We start from the raw sequence: 24,993 nt of genomic DNA on the forward strand, positions 1-24,993 counted from the left end.
TGGCTAATAGAGGCGCTGAACATCTACAAAGTCAATCCGATTGTGACAAACTTCCTAGGAGAAACGATGGCGAATTGGAGTACCACCATTAAGGTCGACAATATCACAACTAGGCCAATCCCCATCAGGAGAGGAATCTTTCAGAGAGATGCTCTGAGCCCATTGTGGTTCTGTCTAGCACTTAATCCGCTATCCACCATGCTCAACAGTAGCAAGTACGGATATAACCTCAACGAAGGATGGAAAAAGCTGTACACCCTCACCCAACTGATGTATATGGATGACATAGCGATACCCAACACTGGCAACATGCAGAAAACTCATGGGAAAAAATCAGGAAGTACACGAACCTAAGACAGGAGATCAAATAGATGTGGCATATGCAACAAGTTACGACCATAGCGATCATCGTGTCAACCACAGGTATGGTGCCAAATACCCTACATTACAGCCTTGCAGCAATAGGTCTCCCAGCGAACACCTATAAGGAACTCCGGAAAGTCGCAATGCTGAATGTAGGACAGTTAGAGTTCCTCGACCAACAGTAATACCAGACATAACAACAACCACCCTGTATACTTGGTAGCAATACCCGTCACGAGGTGGAACCCCCAATCAGGGAGAAATAATAAAGAGCAATAATAATAATAATGAGTGAGTGAAGTGTACCGTACTATAAAAAACAACCAAGCTATTATATTTAGGCCACCCGAATAATTAAATTCATCTGCCGTGTTGTGTCTTATGTCTGTTAATTGCGTGTATTCTACGGTCGATTTCTCTGTTAGTTGGACGAAAAACCCCAGTTTCTGGAGAAAAAACCTTGGTGTCAATGCCTGAAACCGGTTAACTCAGCCACAGAGTGTAAAAAGCCCATTAAAGTTCCTGGCGTCATCGACAGGATTCGAACCCGTGCCTTTTCCACCCGGTGTGGGGAGGACGGTGACGTTAACACTGTGCTGCCCACACAGAGTGTACCATAATACAAGTATGAATTCCAGGCAGTACTAGAGACCCCAACCCACAAGCTGTACTGGGAATGCGCCATAATAACGGATAAGACAATCCTGCACAACAGACTGGACATAACTCTTGTGGACAAGAAGGAACAGGCTACCTGCAGAAAGCCCATGGGTAAAAAATCAGGAAGTACACGAACGTAAGACAGGAGATCAAAGAGATGTGGCATTTGCAACAAGTTACGACTATGCCGATCGTCGTGTCAACCACAGGTTTTGTGCCAAACACCATTGATAACTGCCTATCAGCAATAGGTCTCCCAGCGAACACCTACAAGGAACTCCAGAAAATCACAATCCTGAATTCCTGTAGGATAGTCAGAGATTTCATCGACCAACAATAACCAGACATAACAACAAACTACCCTGTGTACTTGGTAGCAATACCCATCACGAGGTGGAACCCTCAATAAGAGAGAAATAATATAAGAACAACAACAATAATAATAATAATAATAATAATAATAATATTTGAGGGTTGGAGTTACTGGGTCTGTTAGCACTTCGTTGAAAGACAACGATACCCATTCCTGAAATACCTTTTCCTCCATGTGAATTTCCATGTTACAGTTGGTTGTTATTATTTTAGAGTGTTGAATACTACATGCTAGATTATGTTTCGTTTTCATTTGAGGAAGGTTGTCCGCTCTTTCTTGTAGATGTAGTAATTAGCCGAGTTATTAAACTTTTTCAATTTCCGGAAAGCTTTTTGTTTTCTTCAGAAAGTTTCTCCGACAGGGTTCAATGCTGAACTCTGTCAGAGAAACTTAGGCTTGCTATGGCGATATCTGTTGATGGATGTTGTACCTTGTCTCAGTTCACCTCAGTGAGATGTGCAAGAATGAGTTCTGGTTTTAAGTGCTTGATAGAGAACCGTTTTGATTATCAGATCTTCATAATTACCATATTATACAGTTGTAATTAAACTGAATGGCTAAGTTTCGAGAACTTAAAACTGCAGTTTTATTGAGTGCTCAATAAAGCTATAATCTTAGTAGTTAATTTATAAGAAATTAATTATATTTACTTTTCACTTCAGTTAATCACAGAAAAAAAAAAAAAAAATGTAAAGCGCCAAATGTAACGCATTGCGTACATTACCTAACTTGTAATGGAAGTATGCTATTGGATGTTTAGACATTACTTAATAAGAAAAAGTTCGATCGATATTACATTATCAGGGTATGTTTCATTGGTCTCTGGAAAGCTTTTAAAATCAATTATAGCTTCCTCTGCTCCCCGGCCACAGAAGTCTATTAATATAAATGAAAGCATACTTTTCGTATTACTCTAAAACGAAGAGTCTGATCGAGTCCAAAATTTCAACCTATGTTCTTTTGGTCCTTGGAAAAAAATCAGATCCATTCACGATTTCGCAGTCCTCATTTCCTCCCCCCCGACAAAAATCTGCATAAATGAAAGTATGTTTTCGCATTAATCGACAAAAAGTGCGAATTGCATCCAAATTTCGACATATATTCTCTTGACCACGGGGATTGTTTAAATTCAATTCTGATTTCATAGCATTCCCTCCCAAGTTTCCCCCTATAGAAATGTTACTATAAATTTGGAACAGGAGGCTTTGATCCATTTCAGAATTTCAATGCTTAGAATATTTTACGAGCCTTTGTAACAAATATACATGTAGATGGTTAGCTTATTTTGTTATAAACATGTACAATATTATTATTTGCTTACGCGCCTAAAATGTCCCGCACTGTGGAACGTAGCATTAACTGGTTACTTTTTATCTTTAGTCAGAAGTACTGCATGTAGAATTCGGTTAATTTACAGGCATTATCAGTAATGAATGTGGCGTCATATTTATCATAGAAGATACTTATATTTTCATATTTTTAAATAGTGCATTTGAGAAGAACAACTTTGTCATCAGATTCGTAAGAAATAATGACATAAAAAGGAGCGACTCGATAAGTAATCCATATAGGGATTTGCCTTTGCTCAAATTTAAGATAACAGTAAGCCGGTCACTGACAAATGCTTCTATATCTTAAGTTCTCAACGTCTAATGGAGTATAAGCAAGTGCGTGTCTCGTCCAGTTTTGCGTGTCTGGGCCTTCCGGCTCCTCCGCCACCGTCATCGCTCGTTCACCCGAGACCATTTGACCTAAAGTCATTGACGTTTAGGTTAATATCTTCTCTTTCCACCTGCCTGATATATGAAGGCAAGATGGAGGGGAGGAACGAGTTTAAAAGAGCCTCCTACATTATTCACATTAAATTTGCGGAACAAATCTTGTAATGCAGGAAACCGCGTGCGTGAGAGAAAAAGAGTAAGTGCGTGTCTTTTTGTGTATGTATCAGAGAAGGGTGTTTCCCAAAGGTAAGCACGATATTAGTAGAAAACAAAGCTCATTATAACGGTTTTGAAAAGCCATAAAAACTAAACACGTAATATTGAAAGTCGATTAACTTTTCTTAATGATGGTCAAGAGTTATAGAGAGAGAGTTAGTGTGGAGTCATCCGTGACCAACACTAGGGTATTTGTTTCATAAGATCGATATGTCACATGTCGTAATTACGGAAGTTCCTGCCTCCAAGAAATTTTATTACTGAAGTTCTCCTCAGGATATTGGATATTTGGTGTCTAAACCAACGTAGCCTGCTGGATTTCATAACAGGACAGTTTTGTGACATGAAAATATTGCTGTTTATTGATGAGAGAGAGAGAGAGAGAGAGAGAGAGAGAGTGAGGAACACTGTTCCTTACAAATGTAAATCTGATTTAATTCAGCAAGTAGCAACCCTGTTTCAAAAACCGAAGAGAAAGATTAAATGTTTTTCATGAATATTTTATTGTGAACAGTAAAATGTTTTTCATTAATATTTTATTGTGAACAGTGTCACCGAAGGCGCATTTTTGATATAATAGGTATCCTGGCATTCAATTTCTGAGTATCAAATAGAAATCGATCTACCGCCTTACAGAGCAGCACATTATGCAAATTATTCATGCCTGTAAAAACCCGGGTTGCGACCATATCACTTAATTCCCGTTTTTTTTTTTTTTTTTTTTTGCTTGCTCAGAGGGATAGTCATATCTCCAGTATTGAGGATAACAAGTCATCATCGTTTAGATGATGTTTTTTTAGATGGTATGCCGTTGAACAACTTGGCGTGCAGTAGCAGGCGGAGGTGGCATGTTGGCTTAATGTGTCACAATGTGTCGTCTCGAGGCTATGGAAGCAATTTCAGGAGACGGGAACCATTACAAGAAGAGCTGGCCAAGGTCGCTCGAGGGTTTCGTCAACCAGAACAGACCTTTATTTGGATCTAACAGCAAGACGGGATCCTATGATGTCCTGTCATCAACTGTCTCTTGAGGTTGCTGCGACCACTTTCCAACCGGACTGTGTTAAGAAGGCTCAATTGAAGTGGTCTTACGCAAAGAAGCCTGTGGTATGTGTCCCATTTTTAACAATTTTTGGCAAGTCATTGGCTCGAACTTTGTTCGGCTCTTGGCGTCCCTCTCTTTTGCTGCTGTTGCTGGTTGATAGTCCTGGTCTGCCTTCCCGTGGTGGTGGATGTGTTTCCGGCATGCTGATTTCGGGTAGCCAAACGGCCAGTTCATATCTGGCCATTTCTACAGAGTCCTGTATCTTAACAGTGAAAGGAGGTGGAGATGAACTAACATTCCAGGTGCCACTCTATACAAATACATATATACATACATCCCATTAACCCCAAACCGCCGCAGTGATCATCGAAACTGGTACCAAGAACATGTGACTAGGAGTCCTGACAAATGGGGTTCAGTTCTGTTCTCTGATGAGTCCCACTTTAGCCTACAAATAGATTCTAGCCGTTATTTCGTCTGGAGACAACGAGGAATGTCTTACCATCCCTCCAACATCAGAGAAGAGACACTTAAGATGGAGGCGGTCTGCTCGTGTGGGGCTGAATAATGATCAACGGCCGCACCCTGCTTCATGTTTTTGACAGGTGTACTATAACTGCGCAGAGGTACCGAGAACTCATCCTCGAACCCTAGGGTACGGTTAACCCAGATTTTCTTTTCATGAAAGACAACTCCTCTGCACATAGAGCTCAAGTGGTGGAGCAATATCTTGAAACTAATGATATATAACGGTTGCCATGGCTAGCATGATCACCAGACTTAAATTCGATCACCGTGTGGGTTGCATTGCACGACCACAGTCAATTCCTCGGACTCTTGGTGAACTAAGGTCTGCGCTGGCGGAAGAATGGGATTTGTTGCCACATAATCTTTTAGGCGCCCTTATATCGAGCATGGTTCATCGCTGTCAGTCTTGTTTAGCTGTCGGAGGTGCTCATACGCCGTACTGATGTCATATGACCATATTTTCGAGCATCTTGTATCGACTTCTGTAATGTGACCTTTTCGGTAATTCTTATATAACCCTTATAAATGTCCCTTACACCTGTCCTTTCTCGCTGTCTGCTCATTTCGACGTTATTATGTGATACACCACCATGCCAAATTTTTTTCTGCTTCATCGTAAGCTGCACGAGTTACACGTTTCCTACGTGTTCTGTTAAGTTTGTCGACCAGTGTATTATGTTAACTATTACAGTATCAGTTAACGTGCCGACCGGGCGAGCTGGGTGGGTGAAGTGCCTGCCTGGTAACCCGAAGGTTGCGTGTTCGAATCCCGCCTCGGGCTTGGATCAAAGTACTGCAAAAACCTTGGGAGGTGCATTATGGCCACAGAAGCCGATGCGCCAACAACTACCAAAAAAAAAAAAAAAATCAGTTAACATAATGATGTTATGTTAAATGTTAGAGTAACACTGTTTAAGAAGCTGTTAAATTGTGGGAAATTTATTAATTAGCTTGTTGTAAAATAGTTTAAACAACTTATAAAGGAAAGATACGATTGCTTGTCACTTTCCTTAACGTTGTTGGGGAGAATGATATAGTATTGTTAATCCTCTTATCTCTGTATCTGTGTCCAGGGATTCAACTATTGTTATGGTAAATAAATTAATTTTAAATAATAATAATAATAGCACAGGCCTAAAACAGGAAGTCAAAGAAATGTGGCATATAGAACAAGTAATGATCATCCCGATCACCGTGTCAACCTCCTGCATGGTGTCAAAGAGCCTCCATAAGGACCTATCAGAAATATGCCTCCCAGAGAACACTTACCTGGAACTCCAGAAAGCTGCGATCCTGAACACCTGTAGGATAGTACGAGCGTTCCTTCATTAAAAGTAATAACAATAATAACATTAACCGGATATAACCAACCATCCCATGCACTTCATATCAGTCCCCGAAAAAAATTCCCATGTCTCATTCATACGTACGTGCGCCTAAACGTTTTGAGAACTCTCAGCTTCTGATAGTTTTGAGTTCCCTTCCTTGTCCAACAACAGTACTGCCAGCGTACCTGCCTATGGGAATTTTTTATACTGGAAGTGGGCTTGTGGACTAAAACAGATTGGAAACCATCGCTCTAATTACTAACGTAATTTTTGCATTAAATGAAAAAGTGAAAAACCCCGTCCCGGATGGAAACTTTTTTGTGTGGAGCATGATGTGGTTCATTTTTATACTAGAAGGGGTGGATCCCCTGGTCTAAAACAGATTGAAAACCGTTTCTCTAATTACTAACATAATTTTATGTTAGTAATTAGTTACAGACGGAAACTTTTCTGTGTGTATCATGATGACCATGCAATGTAATGGAAAAGCTCTAATGTTATAGAAAAAGGATATGAATCTCTCTCTCTCTCTCTCTCTCTCTCTCTCGATAGCATCACATAGTTCAGTTTTTAATAGCAGAGTGGGCTTCAATTGCTATCAGACCGTAGGTTTTTCTATGCCTTAAAGAACTCATTCATTAAAATTGACATATTCCGCATTATATCCGAATAAACCTCATCGTAATGATACATAAATAAAAATGCGAAAAAGCAATTTTAGCTTGAAACAGTTTTTTAACGTGGCTGTACCTATTAAATACTGGTAACCAGTGTTCAGGTAGGGGTGAAGCACTAATGAGCTGGCAGTAGGACTATTAAATTGCTGATTAATTGCCAAAAAATTTTAAAACGATGTAAAATGTTTCATCATTTCTAGTAGTATGTGCTGTGTCAGTGATGACAGGCCGAGCATGTAGCTACACGTAATCCTTGAACCTACTGTGCTTTTTACAGTGACCTTGTAAAGGCCACTAGCATAAAGACGAAACGAAGTGAAGAGGTTCCCTTTTCCTCTAAAAAGCAGTTGTCTGATGTGCAGCAGACTGTAAACGATACGTGTGAGTGTTTCTGTGTCACGGAACGTTGTGCATAATATTGTAAACCGGAATCGGAAAATACTGTATTTATAAATGATTTTATGTATCCATTACCTGTGAAGTGGTATCATCTTTAATCGATTAAAGGAATGGCTGTATTCCATTTAAAACGGGTTTGACGTGTTTGGAAAAATACGATGTCACATCATTTGGAAAGAAAACGAGCAACAGCACTTGTCATACTATGGTATAAATTTGACTGACATCCATCTGAACTTTTAATGTAAGTGTATCAATACACAAGTAACAGACTACTTTTTGTGTGACCTACTGGCAAACACATCGATCCTTGGACAGAGGTATTCGGCGCCAATTTCTTGCGGCACGGACGTCAGACTCAGACCAGTCGTCGCCGACACGCGAGCCTCTAACACATACCACGTTCCATGTATAATTACACGGTTCTGGTGAGTAATGCAAATTAGCCTTCCAGACTCGACAGCAGAGAAAACCTATTAAAATTGCATCACCAATACGCTTTGTTACACAAAGGAAACGTCTCGGCTCTGTCTCGTATATATTTCTTCTTTTTCTTGGCCTTTCGCAAAAGATGAATAGGCTAAGGGCAAAGGTCATGGCAGCTGGAACTGCTCGATTTTTCCTGTCCCTTTGTTTCTACCTTTACTCTATATTATAATAAGCTCTACGCTATCGTGTGCACGTAAACTATTACACTTTAGAAGTGGAGCAGAACCTTGAAAGGAAAAACTTTCCTAATAATAAAATTTTATGTGAGTGGGTTGGCCTGCAATGTGACGTTTAGTGTGCCATTGAGATATATTCGATATGACGGAAAGGCTGTTTTTTTTTTAATTATCCTATGTTTCGTGGATGGCTAGCGTGTTTGTAATGTAATTATATTTCCATTGATATATCACACCATAATGAAATATGACGGAAATGAAATATGACGGATAACTTCTTTATTTTTAGATTTTTCTTTTTTTTTTTTTTTTTACAACACGCATTCTATTGATCTGATTTATTTATTTCATGCAAGTAATTAAGTATATCAATGTAATTTAAGCATAAGTATTAATAATAGCATAAAGCGTAGCAGCTACCGATATGACTAAGGAGTATCGCACTTTGCTTGATTATAGGATATAGTTTTATTTTTTTATTTTTTTTATTTTTAGTTTTGGATTTGTATACTATTTACTTTATTGCTCTAACGCACTTTGTGTTCTGTTCATTCCCATTCTTTGTGTATTATAGTTTCCGTTAGTTTTATTTTGAACTCTATGTTGACTAATTACGACAGTTCCCCCTCGAGTTGAGGATATCCTCAGCTCGAGGGGGAACTGTCGTAAGCGGTTCTTCTATGAATCAGCGCCTTCTTGCATGCACTGTGTGGCTTGTATAGAGAACTGACTGTAACTGAACATATGCCATTGGAGATGGGCTTTATGTGTGCTAAGATGGAGAGAGGGGGGGGGGGAATTAAAAACAGAAATTTAGCGTTTTGGACGAATTTGAGTGCTTGAAGAAATGGCGTTACCCTTGAAGAAATTAAATTAGAAGAATCATCAACTATTCAACTGCCCAACTTAACATTAGGAAGGCTCACTACGAGCTGGAAAGACAGAACGGAAAAGATTATGGAGTGAAATGGTTAGTATTTGGCAAAGTAGATGAATGAGTCTGTGCACGGTGAAGTCACAAAGAAGTATATTGAAAATGTTGAGTTTGCTTCTACTCAACCTTCTGTTTCGTGGTTTGCACCAAGCATGTTTACGACGTGTTTATTAACAGGCCATGGATCTCTGAGGGCCAAACTATTCGACAGAGGTTTGGAGCCGGACCCTTTTTGCACCTGTGGTCAAATGGAAGACTGGATCCATGTCTTACTGTTTTGTCTGCAATATACAGACCATCGAGTATTGCTACTTAATCAGGTTCCAGGTCTAGCTGAGGACAATGTGAAAATACTAGTTGAGAACAAAACAAACTTTGAGACTTTCCAGACCTTTGCAGAATCGGTCTTTAAGAAAAGACTTCAACTAAGAACTCAAATCCAAAATCGAATATAAATCTGATAGCTGAGAAGTTAATATATATGTTTGTATTCCATTAAATATACATAGGATGATTTGTAAGATATGTAAATTGAATTGTATTGCTAGGATTTAGAGTTAAAATTCTATTATCTTTTGTACAAATGTAAATATTTACTTCGCTAAGTTTATTGGAGTTTCCAAACTGGCTTGTATCTGCTGAGGCTTGGATTTTTTTTTTTTTTTTGCTGGTTTCCAGGTTTGGGCAAACTGGAGACGGGATTGCTGGCACCCACCGGTATTGCACTATCTCCGGTGGGTGCGGGATTTGTACCCAAGGCACCAAAGGTAATAGTAGACCCAGACAGGCTGCTTGTGCCTGGGGGTGGGCAGCGGCTGCTTAGGTGTTGGCTGCTCCCTGGTGGCAAGGTGGACGTACACAAGCGATAAAAAGCTTGCAGAGTTTCTGCACCAACACAGACGTGCAAGGTGGAGATGGGCTAAGGCCTAGGAGCCACCCTTGATACAGGTAAAACACACACACACACACACACACACACACACACACACACACACACACACACACACACACACACACACGTGGTCGTATATAATACAGTATATATATATATTTTTTTTTAATATGTACAAAGTATAATGAGAATGCTAATGTATATAAAATGTATATATATCTTCTCTGTAAGTTTTTGTATATAATCTGTAAAGAATTGTGTGTACAAATAAATGGGAAAAAAAATGCCCTGGTTCTACACGAAGTAGTTATTCTTGGAGACTGTTAGCGAAACGGAGAATTTTTTATGCAGTAAAGATAGGTGGAATAAATAAATAAATATCCTTTTATGTGTGTGTGTCTGAATGATCGGGGCTAGAAGAGTTTATAACTTCTAGCCTCGACCTGTGGTAATGTGCGCAACACAAATTGGCACATTGCGAAATGAGCCTGTACGCTGCAACAAAAAGTGCGCAGGCTATTGTTAGTTTCTGCATTCATATGTCCACGACTAGCCCATAAAAGTTCCTCACACTGTTGATGGGATTAGATCTTGAAGTCTCTTCCATCCGATTTAGGAGGGCGGTGATTACAGCACAGTGAAACAAGGTATCCTGCGAGGCGCAGAAGTTAATGGCGTTGTAGAACAGTTATCATATTTTCAAGGTAGCAAAAAAGTGATGTCATTATACACGTTGGTATAATTGATATTACGAATAGGCGATATGGTTGGTTGTTGTAGGGTTTTAGGCACATCAGCACCGTAGGCTATATTGCACCGTATATAATATGCCTGTAAGTTTCTTGTGTTTTGTGGTCTATTTGCTGTTTGCTGGACAAAAAACCCGACTTTCCGGAAGAAAAAACACCATGCTGTCCTCGCCTGATAATGACTAACTCTCCACGTTGTGAAAAATGTCCATAAAAATTCCTCACGTCACCGTCGGGATTCGAACTCAGTTCTTTTCCACTCAGTTTATTTATTTATTTTAAGTTTATTTTTTTGTTATAATCATACGAGAAGCGCTTCTTAATCAGACGTCCAAATGCACTTACATCACTGCAGTTATATGAAAGAGGTTGTTTATTCATGGGTATGGCACTTCCATCATTTCTACTACCCAGGTAGTAGGAATGCATCGTTTATTCATATCTCATATTGTGAACTCCTTCACAACGAGTTGCCTGCAGTATATGTTTCTATCACATACAGTACAATCTGTACTTACACTTCAGACTTAATACTTATCAATACAGCTTACAATATAGTTGGAGCATAAAACAGACGATCTCATTTATTTTTTGAAAACGAAAGTTTAAAGTTAAATAAAACCATTATCTGGAAAGTATACGCTATTTACAACTATATACTACTATATACGTACATTTTATACTATACATGAAATTTGGTATTTTGTCTGACTAAATTTGTACATATTTTACAAAGCTGACCCTTCATGTAAATACGCTGTCTTGGGTTTACTTCCATAAGTATGGTGATTATATCAACCTGTGCAGCCCTCGAGGGCTAGGCAATCTGAGGTTTTATTGAGCAGGTATAGGGCTATCGTGGGCACCACTGTGAATATAATCGCCGTTCTCCCTACACCGGGTGAAAAAGACCTGTGTTCAAATCCCGTTAAGGAAGCGAAGGCGTTTATCACAACCTGGCTGACCGTGGGTCTCAGGCAAAGGTTTCTTATTTTTATTTCGCTTAGCAACTAAGCAACTCGACGTAGAATATATGAAGTTTACAAACTCGCTATACTGATGCTTCATAGCCTTAGTTGCTTTGGCAGCTGAAATGCGAACACACGCAACAGGTATGGGACAGTTAAGAAAACGGCGCGATTTAGGTTTAAATTGAAAGTGTCTGCAATTTTTCATAGACATGATAGGAGGGAGTGTGTGATGAGAGGTTTTTCAATCAGTTTGGCCCTAGAGAGATTTTGCCAATCTCATGGGATAGAATTTTTTTCTTAGCATAGTCTGTACTTTTTAACAGAAGAGATTGTTTGTACGGGGATGGGATATATTTAAGTAGAACGGGTCCAAGAATATTTGCTCAATTTTTCATAGACATGATAGGAGGGAGTATGTGATGAGAGGCTTTTCAATCAGTTTGGCCCTAGAGAGATCTTGCCAATCTCATGGGATAGAATTTTTTTCTTAGCATAGTCTGTACTTTTTTTAACAGAAGAGATTGTTTGTACAGGGATGGGATATATTTAAGTAGAAGGGGTCCAAGAATATTTGCTGATGCTATCGAAGCAGTATTAGGTGTCTCAGAAAATTGCTAGTCTGTGTCAGATAAACGGAAGAATAGTTAACGGTAGCTGCAAGCACATGCGAGATTGATTCTTGCAGTGCTTCTGTTAGGACTTGCATATATGCAGCAGCCTGAAAAGCAGGTTTGGAGGATTGCAGGGTCTGGTGGTGGTTCACATGGGAGTAGTATCACATTAGCTCTGTAAGAGTTACTAAAAACAAGGACAGGCTTACATTTTTTGTTTATACCATAATGCTAGGGGCACAGTAAATAAATTTGATGAGTTTGAAGTGGTATTAGTTAGATCATCAACACCGACATTGTGGGTATTGATGTATCAATACCGACATTGTATTGTAGTGGCATAGTATTTATGGTAAGGCGTCACCCGTGGTCTCCCATAACTGCGCAATCTGTACTCTTGTGAAGTGTACAGGACTGTAAATGCCAGAAATGTGTGTGGCATGTTCTATGTGTATAGTATTGTGTTAGGTTCCGTTGTGGCTCTATCTTCTTGGCCTCAGGGCTCCTAATGGAATCCTACATTGCCGCCACCATCACCACTGGGAGGTGAGCCAGGCTGCCCATCATAGTCTGACTGGCCTCTGCCAGGGTCGCCTGAGCTTCCTGGCAGAGGCCACAATAAAAAAAAAAGTTTTTGTTTTATTTATTTATCATCTGTTTATTGCTCTGTTCAATAGCAATAAACAGATGATAAATAAATAATCTAATATAAATAATATAAATCATAAATAAATCTCCTGGACAACAGTAAGCTACAGGGAAGGGGTGATAATTACATTCAAAAGTTAAGGCAGGGACATGTGTCCGCGGTTACATGAAGCAACATGTGTGCTTAACCTGAAAGGAACAGTATTTACAGAGTTTTATATTTACATTCCTGAAAATTGTGGAATACAGAAGTAACCCAGATTAAGCAAGGTATTATTTTAGCAAAAGTGCTGAACAATAACATGAAGTATATGTACAAAAAATATATAGCATTTGTTAGGTTGAAGCAGTCAATATTTTCCTTCTGGTGGTGTTCTTGTGGATCATAACGGTCAACCGTTGGACACATACACAAATCATTTTGTGTATGTGTTCAATAGCTTCTGGCGTCTGTAGGTGTCCTGTTGGCATAATTTACCCAGGTCGATGGCTAGATTGTTAATCGAATCAACCATGTTTCCTGGGACCATGCGTCTCAGGTCTTTGAGGGTATTGAAACAGATTCTTAGTGCAAGCCTAGTGACTTCTTGACTTCTTTTTGACTTCTTCAATTCACTTCTTCCAGCAATTCGAGGAGTTTTAATCAGGTCAGTGATATCAGGGGCGTCGAGTCGTCTTGTGGTTAGTTTGGCCAGTGCAAGGTTAGCTGCCACAATTCGTTGTTTCCACGGTGTGACTTTGAGATTAATGTAGAGTTGGGCCCTAAAAATAGTGTATGCGTTGCCAGTCCGCCAGCTGAGCCATTTCAGGAGCCAGTATTCCAGGCTGAGGAACTTGCTGAAGTGTGTTGTGGGGGTAGAGGACCAAATAGTTGCTGCATGGGGTAGAGGCATCAAAGGACTTATTTCTTGACCAATTCAGCATTGTGTATCCCCGTTAGTTCTTGGCGAATAGTTCACATAGCAGAATACATTTTTGTTTTCATGTTCAGGAGGTGAGCCTGAAATGTCAGACCCTCATCCCATACTAACCCCAGATCCTTGTGCATTTTAACTTTTTGAATGGGTGATCCATCGATGGTAACGTTTATATTATTGTGCGACTTCTTCCAGGTGAAAGATATTTGGGCTGTCTTTGCTTGGTTAATCTGTAAACCGATTGATGCTAGAAATTGTTCAAATTGATGGATATATTTATTTTCCTGCAGAGTAGTGTTAAGAAACTGATTTTGGTCAGAAGATGAAAAGTTTTAGGTCATCAGCATATGACTGGAAATCAGTTCGGGCGCCAGGAAGGGCTCTAGCGCTGCGAAAAATAGGGTTCATGACAAGACTCCCCCTTGTGGGACACCCATATTAGTAATACATGTCTGGAAGTTACGATATGATATGATGAGATGTCTCTGCTCCAGGATTGATTTAATTATAATGAGAGTATTTCCTGTAACGTTGAAGTAATGCTGGAGAATGGTATTTAGAGCTGTTATATCTATTTTGTTTAGGACGCTTTAACATCAAAGAAAATAACGTCAAGCTGTGTCCTGACGTTGAGGACTTTTTAGATTCTGATAAGGGTGTCCATGAGGTTGCAATTAGTAGATCTCCCCTTAATCACGGTGTGGAGGTATGGGGGCCAGTGATTGAAACTGTAGTCGGCAATGGGGGTGGCTGAATTGCTTTTTCAAATATCTTAAGGACCCCACAACTGATGGCAATAGGTCTGAAATCTTGTGGCCGTTTGGGGTCTCTGCATTTGGGGACTGGATGGACAGAGTACGTGTTCAGATATTTGGAATCTTTCCTCTTTCTAGGATTTTATTGGAAATATGAACCAGGAGGTCTATAATATACAGGTGTACAAAACTAAAGGACCAACACTATTTCTAAAGGTTACGACCACAAAATCTTTACTTAAGGTACCCTTTACTGATGAGAGTAGATTCAGTCTCAGCAACGATTCTGGACGTCAGCTAATCTGGCGAGAGGTTGGCACACGGTATCACCACGCGCAATCATCACTGAAAAGGATCGATATGGCGGTCGAGGTGTTCTCGTTTGGGGAGGTGTTATCTTAGATGGACGTACACAACTCTAGATACTGGAAGACGTTACTGTAACCGGTGCATGCTACTGTACTGAGGTAATACTTCCCCATGTGCGTCTGTTCCGAGGTGCCATTGACCCCGAGTTCGTGTTTATGGATGATAACGCCACACCCCATCGCACTGCAGCTGTTGTTATGCTTTTGGAAAGTAAGGACATTGTTAGTATGAAATGGCCTGCCCGTTCCATCGATCTAAATCCCATCGAACACATATGGGACGCTCTGGGGAGACGTCTAGCAGCACGTCCACAGTCACCAGAAAATGTTCACCTGCAGAAGATGGCGCTGACAGAGGAATGGACGATGTTACCGCAAGAACTTATCAACAACATTGTTCTAAGTATGGACAGGCTGTGCAAAGCCTGCACCGACCATTAGGGGTGGCCAAATCTCCTACTGAGGACCACCTCTTCCCTTTGTACCATCTTTGGCAATGATGCATCTATATCATGGCAGCCAGTGCTTTGTTGCCATTTCTGAGTAAAGTACCCCTGTACCGTTTTGTTTCCGTTGTTGTGTCGGTGTTGTTTCCATGATCACAGGCCACTCCTATGAGAAGCTACAGGTGAAAAACCTGACTGGTCCTTAAATATTGCACATCAGTGTATATGTACTACAGGTTTTTTTTTAGAAACAGAGGAATTCGGCCGGGGGCCTACTACAGCTTGTAGTGGTAGTTTCTTGACGATCTCCATCAAATTGGAGATTTGCATGGAGGGCCGGAAAGTGTTACAGTGAGTTGCAAATGAGATTGGTCAATCTGTTGAAAAGTGAGCTCAGTCCATTCTATAAATATTTCTTCTTTCATGGTGATTTTCTTGTGGTTCTGTTTTTGGAATCTTTCAGATCTTTTCGGCTTATCCAGGGCACATTGGGTTGCAGGCTAATTTTTTCTGTCTTAAGAAGAGAGCCCTTGTCTTTTTGTAGGCGGTGAAGTCTTCGGAATCTGCAGATTTTCTCCATCTTCGGTAGACTTACTGCTTCTGGAGGAAAATTTCTTTGATTGTTCGATTAAACCACGCGGAGGTTCTGGATGTGATGCATATTTCTTTTGCAGCTCCCTCTTTGACTGTTCCATAAAGCTCTTCAGCTAGAAGGTTTAAGGCTACATCAGGAGAGACAGTAAAAAGGTGTGTCCAGCTGAATTCTCTGAATCATTTGAGGATGATTCCTGGTTTCAGAAATTTAGCAGGAAAGATGAGTTCTTTCTCTGGTTGGTTTTCTTTTCTGGACAAAAGAAGATTGTGATTTTCTGCAAGGCGATTTTACATGTGATTGGATTGTGGTCAGAGTAGAATTTAAAAGAAGAGATGATCACAGAGTTGCTGTCAAGATTATGGAATAGCAGATCGAGTGTGCTATTATTAGCTCTGATTGGGCTAGTAATAATTTGAGCGAGTTCTAGGGAAGCAAATATAGCGTCAAGTTCTTTCCTGGCTTCTTCATGGCGTGGTGTAGGCATGGTTTTGAGGAATGTTTCCAGGTTTGTGGCTATCCAGTTGTGTTTTTCAGGTTGTAGATGATTTTCATCAACCGGTGAAATACCACCACTTGCTTATTGGAGGCTTGAAGTGGTAAAGCCCATGTTTAGTCTCTAGAGCAAAGTTTCCGGCATCCCTCTCTCCCCATACCTCTCCTTCAACCCATGCACGGTACTAAGTACTATAGGTTTTGATACCTTTCGTGTTTGGGGTTCTCATAAAAAAAAAAAAGTTCCGTCCTTGATTCTTCGGTATGATCTGGGGGGAAATATATTACTGAGACTTGTATCTGGGTATTCTGATACCCAGATACAAGTCTGTTACTGTCCACAGTGTTACTGAACAAGTAACTTGTTCAGTAACACTGTGGATAGAGCTTCAAAGTTGTGTATTTGACTAATTTTTGGTTTAATGGGATGATAAGGTTCTCTGAAGGGCGTCTCTGAAATTCTCTAGAGACTTATACCTTGTCGGCTGCGTGAGTGTACCTAGGTGATTGCTCTTGGGTAACACAGGTTTACGTGATGCACATAATTTCATATTCTACCATGAGGAGAAAGGATTGCAGTGTATTTAGTTTGTTGGTGAGGCTTCTGACGATTTGGATGAAGCAACTGAGTTGAATGCATTTCGAGTTTAGCATTAGCATTAGCATTAGTAGAGGCATATGATGCAAGAAAGCAAGCTTATGCAGCATCAACCAAAAAAAACCCCCTTCCACTTCACCCCTCTGTTCGTTCGAAATACCTGTCCAGCTGAGCCTTAAATTTATTTAGGCTATCAACTTCCACAACAAAGGATGGAAGTCTGTTCCACCAACAAACTACCCGCTGGCTAAAGACAAATTTCCGGACACCTATGCTACATCTGTCTTTCCATAATTTGAATTTATGCCCTCTCAGGTGATTATTCTGAGCAAGAGGCAGGATCCCATCAGCATTGAGCATGCTCAAACCATTCAAGGCTTTATATACCTCTATCAGATCACCTCGCCGGTGCCTAGTCTCCAGACACTGTAATTTGCAAAACTTAAGCCTTTCTTCGTAAGAGCAACCCTTTGTTCCATTCACTAACCTTGTTGCCCTTCTCTGTACTCGTTCCAGCAGCTCTACATCCTTCTTGAAATGAGGCCTCCAGACCTGTAAAGAGTACTCAAGGTGTGGCCTGACCATTGCCTTATACAAGGGAATAATCACCTCCTTATACCTGCTAGAAAAATTCCTGTATATCATTGATAAGACACCATGAGCTACTCTTGCAGCCCGTCTGCACTGCTCAGAGAACTTCATATCTGCCTGCACAATTACCCCCAGGTCCTTTTCATTCTCTACCACTGTCAGTGTAGTACCACAGAGTTGATACGTTGCTCTGGGGTTGCTGTTTCCCACATGCAGTACTTTACATTTGTCAATGTTAAACTTCATTTGCCACCCCTCAGCCCATCTGCTCAACTTTTCCAGATCCTGTTGCAGCAGCATAGCGTCAGTAGTGTCCTTAACAACCCTGCCAACTTTTGTATCGTCTGCAAACTTGGACATTAAGCTTATACCATCATCAATATTATTTATAAATACAGAAAACAATAATGGACCCAACACTGAACCCGGAGGGACCCCTCTAATAACATTACTCCACGATGAGCAGTGTCCAATGATTACCACTCTCTGTCTTCTCCTCCTCAACCACCCTTTTATCCATAGCAGCAATTTGTCTCGAATGCCACACTGCTCCAATTTGTGCAGCAGTCTTCCATATGCAACAGTATCAAAAGCCTTTCTAAGATCCAAGTATATAATATCAAAGTTATTCCCTGCATCCAGTTCTTTTGTGACTGCATCATATTATCCAATCAAATTGGTCAGGCAAGACTTCCCCTTAACAAAACTATGCTGTGTCCGAGCTGTAACTGAAATCTTGTCCAGATGATCCTGCAGTGCTTCCGTAACCAGTGCCTCCATTAATTTTCCTGGAACGGAAGTTAAACTCATAGGTCTATAATTACTGTCATGCTTTGATCCTCCTTTGTGAACTGGGGTCACATTTGCACATCTCCAGTCTATGGGTACCTCCCCTGAGTCCAAGGAAGCTCTCATAATTATGGCTTGCTTACTTCCTTTGCTGCCTCCTTTAATATAACTGGATAGATCCCATCCACCCCAGGTGCCTTTCTTGTGTTTATCTTCAACAATTTCTTCTCCACTTTACTCTCAGTTATTACAAGATTATATAGCTTACTGCCAGAGTTGAATACACATCCGGCATTCCCCTCGCTGAATAACTCCTCATGTGTGAATGTCGATGCAAAATATTCATTTAGTTTGTTTGCTACCTGACAGAATCATCCACAGTTGAACCATCGATATCAAGTGGACCAATCTGATTCATTCCCTTCCTTCTAGAGTTTACATAAGAAAAGAACTCTTTACTGTTTTTCTTTGCATCCTTTGCCAAAGATTTCTCGTAATCTGCATTCGCCTGCCTAACCTCCTTTGTAACTTGGTTACAGATCAACTTATATCTATCATAGGCCTCTGTGTCACGTGTTAATTTATATGTATCCCAAGCATTTTTCTTTTCTGTCATATGTCTCATTAGTTCATCTGACATCGATTTAGGCCTAAACCTTGAACAATATTTCTTAGTTGGTATGTAAAGCCTAGTAGCTTCCAAGATAAATTCTTTGAATGCTTCCCATTTTGAATTTGCTGTTGGTAACATCATCAGTTGGTCCCACTGTATAGAATTTAAATACTGTCTCAGACCATCGTAGTCGCCTTTACGAAAGCAATAACCCTTCCCTTTACCCCTGATGGTAGTTACCTCTTTGAGTAAATCCCACTTCAGCACACTGTGATCACTGCCACCTAGTGGTTCCTCTATCTCAGATTCTTAATGCATGAAGAATCACTACTGATAATCAAATCAAGAGTATTACTCCCTCTAGTTGCCTCCCGAACATGCTGATGTAGAAAACAATCATCCAATAAATCCACAAAAGCCTTGCTAGTGTGTGAGTGACCACCCCATAAATACCAGTCAATATCTGGGAAATTAAAATTCCCCATTATAAGACTCTCTGATTTACTGGTCCACTTTATTTCCCTCTACAGTTTCTTATTATACTCATCAGAGTCATTAGGCCTATAGCACACTCCTCCTCTCAATTTTGACCTCCCAGTGCTTATGTCACACCAAACTGACTCGACATTGCACTGTCCAAGATGTCGACTGGCTTCACTTCCTTGGATTTTATGTGTTTCTTAACTAATAGCATAACCCCTCCTCCCTTCCATTCATGTCTATCCTTTCTGTAGACGTTGTACTCCCCAAATTCCCGTTCTGCATTCCTTATATCTGTTTGACAAAACGTCTCTGATATTCCAACAATATCCGCCTTTGATGCTTTGAGCAGTACCTCAAATTCATCAAATTTATTTACCAAACTCCTAGCATTGGTGTACACGCAAGTATTCATGCACCTGTTCTATTCCTTAGCTACCCTAACACGACCCATGTGTTTACTTGTATCGCAATGACTCCCAGCAGTCTCTGAAATATCCTGCAGCTTGTTTTCCAGGCTTTTGCTCATTCCCATAGAAGCAGTGCAAGAATCAATTTCACCTCTTCCAGTGGCTACTGTTAATCTATTAGTCCTTGTATTCTCCCAAGCTAGTAGTTTTCCGACCCACCTAACACTGCCTCTATAGCATCAGCATATATTCTTGCTCGCTTTCTATTTAAGTGTATCTCATCCCTGTAGAAACAGGGATGAGATACACATCCGTTCTGTTAACAAGTACAGACCAAGCTGAAAAAAATTCCACCCCTTGAGCCTTGCAGAATCTTTCCAGGGCCGAATTGATCGAAAAGGCTCTCATCATATACTCCCTCCTATCGTGTCTGGGCAGAATTGCAGACACTTTCAAATTCAACCCTAATTCACAGCTTTTTTTCAACAGTGACCTGTACTTGTTAAGTAATTCTGCCGGTCTGCTACTCTTAATATCATTAGTTTTTTTTTTTTTATGAGAACCCCAAACACGAGAGGTATTGGAACCTATAGTACTTAGTACCGTGCTTGGGTTGGAGGTTGAAAAGACGAAAGAAGATATTTGTTGACATTGGACGTGAACTTCTGTAGATTGTAATTTTCAGCAAATACGTATGAAGGAAGGTTGTTCCAGAAAACGGCAGTTGAATGAATAAATGAGGAAGATGAAAAGTCGGTTCTGTGGGTTTGAAGCTGGACAGTAAATGGATGTTGGCTGGTGGCGGCACGTGTTCGGACTGTTTTGAAAGAGAGAGCGGGAATCATAGAAGCCAATTCAGAAGAACAGTGCCCATGGAAGTATCTGTAGAAGAGGCATGCAGCAGAAACAGTACGTCTATGAGAAAGCGAGTGGAGAGACTCTGTTACAGATGAATCATTAATTAACCTAACTGCCCTCATCTGAATAGAATCAAGAAGCCTGAGAGAGGTTTTGGGGGCACCACCCCAGATGTGGGAACAATATTCCATGGCAGGGCGGATTTGCGATTTATACAGAGTGAGCAGCTGTTTGGATGAAAAGTAACGCCGAGAGCGAAAGAGAAAACCAAGTTTTTTAGATGCAGAGGAAGCAATATTTGTAATGTGCTTGTGCCAAGAGAGATTAGAAGTCAGGGTAATCCCCAAAAGAGATATATCATTTTGCCTAGAAATCGGAGTGTCACTAAAGATAAGCATAGGAGCAGAAGAATCCTTTTTGCGAGATATAAGACAAGACTGAGTTTTAGAAGTTCGGCATTTAAGATCGGCATTTAAGGAATTGGCAGCAGATTTTCGAGAACTTGAAGCTGATTGAGCAGGACAAGGTTTCTCAAAATGGAAAGTTGAATGCAATGTGCTATCATCGGCAAAACTATGGATAGGATTTCCAATCAATGGAAGAAGGTCATTGATATACAAAAGGAAAAGAGTGGGGGAAAGAACTGAACCTTGGGGGACACCGGCATTAGTGGAGAAGTTAGAAGACAGAGAGCCATCTACCATCACCCTCAGTGAGCGATCAGAGAGAAAACTGGATAACCAATTACTAAAAACAGTTGGAAAACCATAAGATGGAAGCTTGTTTAGAAGAGCTTTATGCCACACACGATCAAAAGCCTTTGAGATCTCAAGAGCAACTACTTGTGTTTCACCGAACCTTTCCATTGAATTAGTCCATAAATGGGTAACATAAGCCAGAATATCACCAGTGGATCGACACTGACGGAATCCATACTGGCGATCGTTGATCAGACGGAAGGTTTCTAGGTAGTTTAAGAGTTGCCGGTTAATTGATTTCTCCATTACTTTAGAAAGAGTAGAAGTAATTGCAATGGGACGATAATTGGATGGGAGGGATTTGTCACCCTTTTTAGGAACTGGCTGGATATGAGCAAATTTCCAAGCAGAAGGAAAAACACCTTTGGAATAAGGAAGTGAAAAAAGGCGGCAAAGAATAGTAGTAAGTTCAGGAGCACAGGTTTTGAGAACAAGTGGAGAAATACCATCAGGACCTGGAGCTTTCTTAGCATCAAGATTCATCAAAATCCTTCTGATATCCTTTTGACGGAAGACCACAGAACGCATTGAATGGAGCGTGTTAGGAATGGTGGGAGGTGTTTTACCAAGATCATTAATACATGAGCTGGAAGAAAAATGGGATGCTAGCAGGTCAGCTTTATCCTTGGCTGAAGTGACAACAGAACCATCTGGTTTGGACAGAGGTGGGAGCAGAGATGGGCAAAAGTTGCGGCCAATAGCTTTGGCAAGAGACCAGAATGCTCGGCTACCATTAGGGCAAGAAGCAAGTTTCTACTCTTAGCCTGTTCAAACTCTAGTTTGGACTGATTAATAACTGCTTTACAATTGTTGCGAGCTTTGATGTAGGCAGAAAATGAAACTGAAGAATTAGAAACAAGCCAGTTACGATATGCAACATTCTTCTCTTGGACAGCCTTAGCACATTTGTTGGAGAACCAAGGTTTAGATAAAGGACGAGATTTTAAAGTGGAGTGTGGGATAAAGGATTCTATTCCTGCAAGAATAATTTCACTGACACGATCTGAGCAAACGTTGACATCAGAAGTTTTGAAACAGTAATCAGACCAAGGAAAAGAAGAAAAGAAGTCTCGCAGGTCATCCCATTTTGCATTCTTGTAATGCCAAACAATACGAGGTTGGGAATAGCCATGAGATAAAGGTTCCATTGGAGAAGAGAGAATCACCAAGTTGTGATCTGAAGTGCCTAAAGGACCTCTCACTTCGACCTTGTACTTAGAAGGGTTGTTTGTGAGAAAAAGATCAAGCGTAATGGCTGTATGATTAGGATTGTCCGGTATTCTTGTAGGTAAATGAACAATCTGTGCTAGGTCATTAGTGATTGCAAAAGCCTGAGCATCTCGACCTGCTGGGTCGGTGTAACTAGAAAACGGAAGCCAGCTGGAGTTGTGAACGTTAAAATCACCAAGGAAAATTACCTCACTGTTCGGAAAGTTGGACTGGAGAAAGTCAAGTTGCAAAGAGAGGAAGTCAAAGAGCTCCAAGTGATTAGTGGAGTTGGGAGAACGGTAGAGACAACGGATGAATTTGACACAATGAGGTAGAGAGATTTTAAGCCAGAGAAGATCAAAGAGAGGAGATTCCAAATTGCCAAGTCTCTGACAGGGAACATCAGAACGGACATATGCACAAGTACCACCTTTGAGGCGAAAGGAATCATACAGCAAATAATTTTGACATCTGAGATGAGCAGTAGTTGAATCAACTGATAACTGAGATTCAGTCAGAAAAAGTACATGGGGTTTGGAAGACTGCAAGTGGAAATGGACATCGTTGAGATTGGAATTGAGACCACGTATATTTGTGAAATGAATTAGGAAGTCCTTGGGAGGTTTAGATCTTTTCGCAGATAAGTGCCAACGTGTACAACTATATCACCTTTTGTGCCCTTAAAAGATGATACCTGCTCTACAACGTCATCAACCTTTGCCCCTGGCAGATATACCCTGGTCCTGTGCCACCTATCCTTTTTACAAGGCATGTTCTCCGTTTCCCTGACAATAGAGTCACCAGCAACTACTAGTTCCTGTGGGACCAGCGCATTCTGCCTTGGGGGTTGCCGCTGTGTTGCGCGCGATGACTAAGTGCAAGCTCTGGCGTTGATGTGGGTAGCTGAGAGCTTGATGGGCCCCTCACTTTAAATCCTTCGAGGGCTTCCACCCTGTCCTTCAAGGCCCATAAGAACGCTGAGTTGTCGCCTGATTTCCTTACACTCCTTGCATCGCGCATACACAAAGACATCCCCCATGGCAATATCATGTCCCGTACCCGATTGCTCCACAAACATCATGCAAGCAGTGCATTTTAAAAGGCTGTGATTCAGAGGGCAACTGCTCTCCTCAGTTCTCCTCTGAGCCACAGCACTCCCATTAGCTTGAGCCTTTTGCTTTGCTGCTCTGGTCTGAGTCATGATTTCGATTTAATTTCAATAAAATTTAAATTTCAGTACAAAATACCCTAAACTTGGTATCCCAACACAGTTATAACGCTATATATTTTTTTCAGTATCAAATATTATCTACGAGTTCTGTTTATATAACTTCCATATCGAGTTATGTATTAGTTATGTTTCGTTTGTAATCTAAGTCGTTATATGTGTTTAGTTAAAAGTACAATTTAATTGACAATGAAGTTTAACAAAATTAGTAGATTTTGTTGATTAATTGACAATATTATATTATATACTATACTATACAAACGCTATCTAGTTCGGGATGTACGTTGTATCATATAACAATGGCACAAGTTACGAACGGTAAATCCACGGACACTTAAATTAATTAACTTCCAAACCCCGCTGTCTCAATTCAGAATAAACTAACGATCCTGACTAGGTCTATAAGCTACTTATAGAAAATAATTTGATCTATCAATTGGTAAATAAAGCGCCTAAATATGGCTAGAAAACTTCTCGTTCAGCGGAGTGCAACTCGTAACACGTGTATATGATACCCTTACCGATACTTTTATGCAATTACAAGGCCGAGTAAAGAATAAATAAACCAGATTAATCAGAAAAACACAAAATAATGCTATACTACTATATTTAAATCAAAAGTTTTAGAAAAACAATAATTTCAAATCAAATAAATAAGAAAATCCACTTAGCGGCTTTTGAACACATCTGGCTCCCACTAGCCTCGTCAGCAGACTGAGTTGTTGGTTACTATGCCGAATGATTGATTTCGTTGGTGGAGTTTCCTTTATGATCCCTGTCAATGAATGGTTTAACCAGGGTTCCTGTTGGCCAAATATTACGATCTAGATCTAGATACTTCGATCCTGGACTCCCAAAAAGGAATGTTCCCGTGTAACACGATTCAACACTTCGACACCTTCTCCATAGATCCAAATAAGTTTGGACAAAATAGAAGATACAGAAGCAAAATTATTAATGAAATCTTGACCAAATCACTTGAATTACTATAAAATGTGAGCTTTATTTACATGTATGTAAATAAAGTAAATGAGAAATGTAAATAATTTAATGCAAAAATTTATTGTAAAAGCAAAGCAAATTGTAATGACAGAAAAAATATATAG

This window comes from Mastigoproctus giganteus, chromosome 5, assembly GCF_048544385.1.
Source record: "Mastigoproctus giganteus isolate SK-2022 chromosome 5, ASM4854438v1, whole genome shotgun sequence".
Taxonomy (NCBI): domain Eukaryota; kingdom Metazoa; phylum Arthropoda; class Arachnida; order Uropygi; family Thelyphonidae; genus Mastigoproctus; species Mastigoproctus giganteus.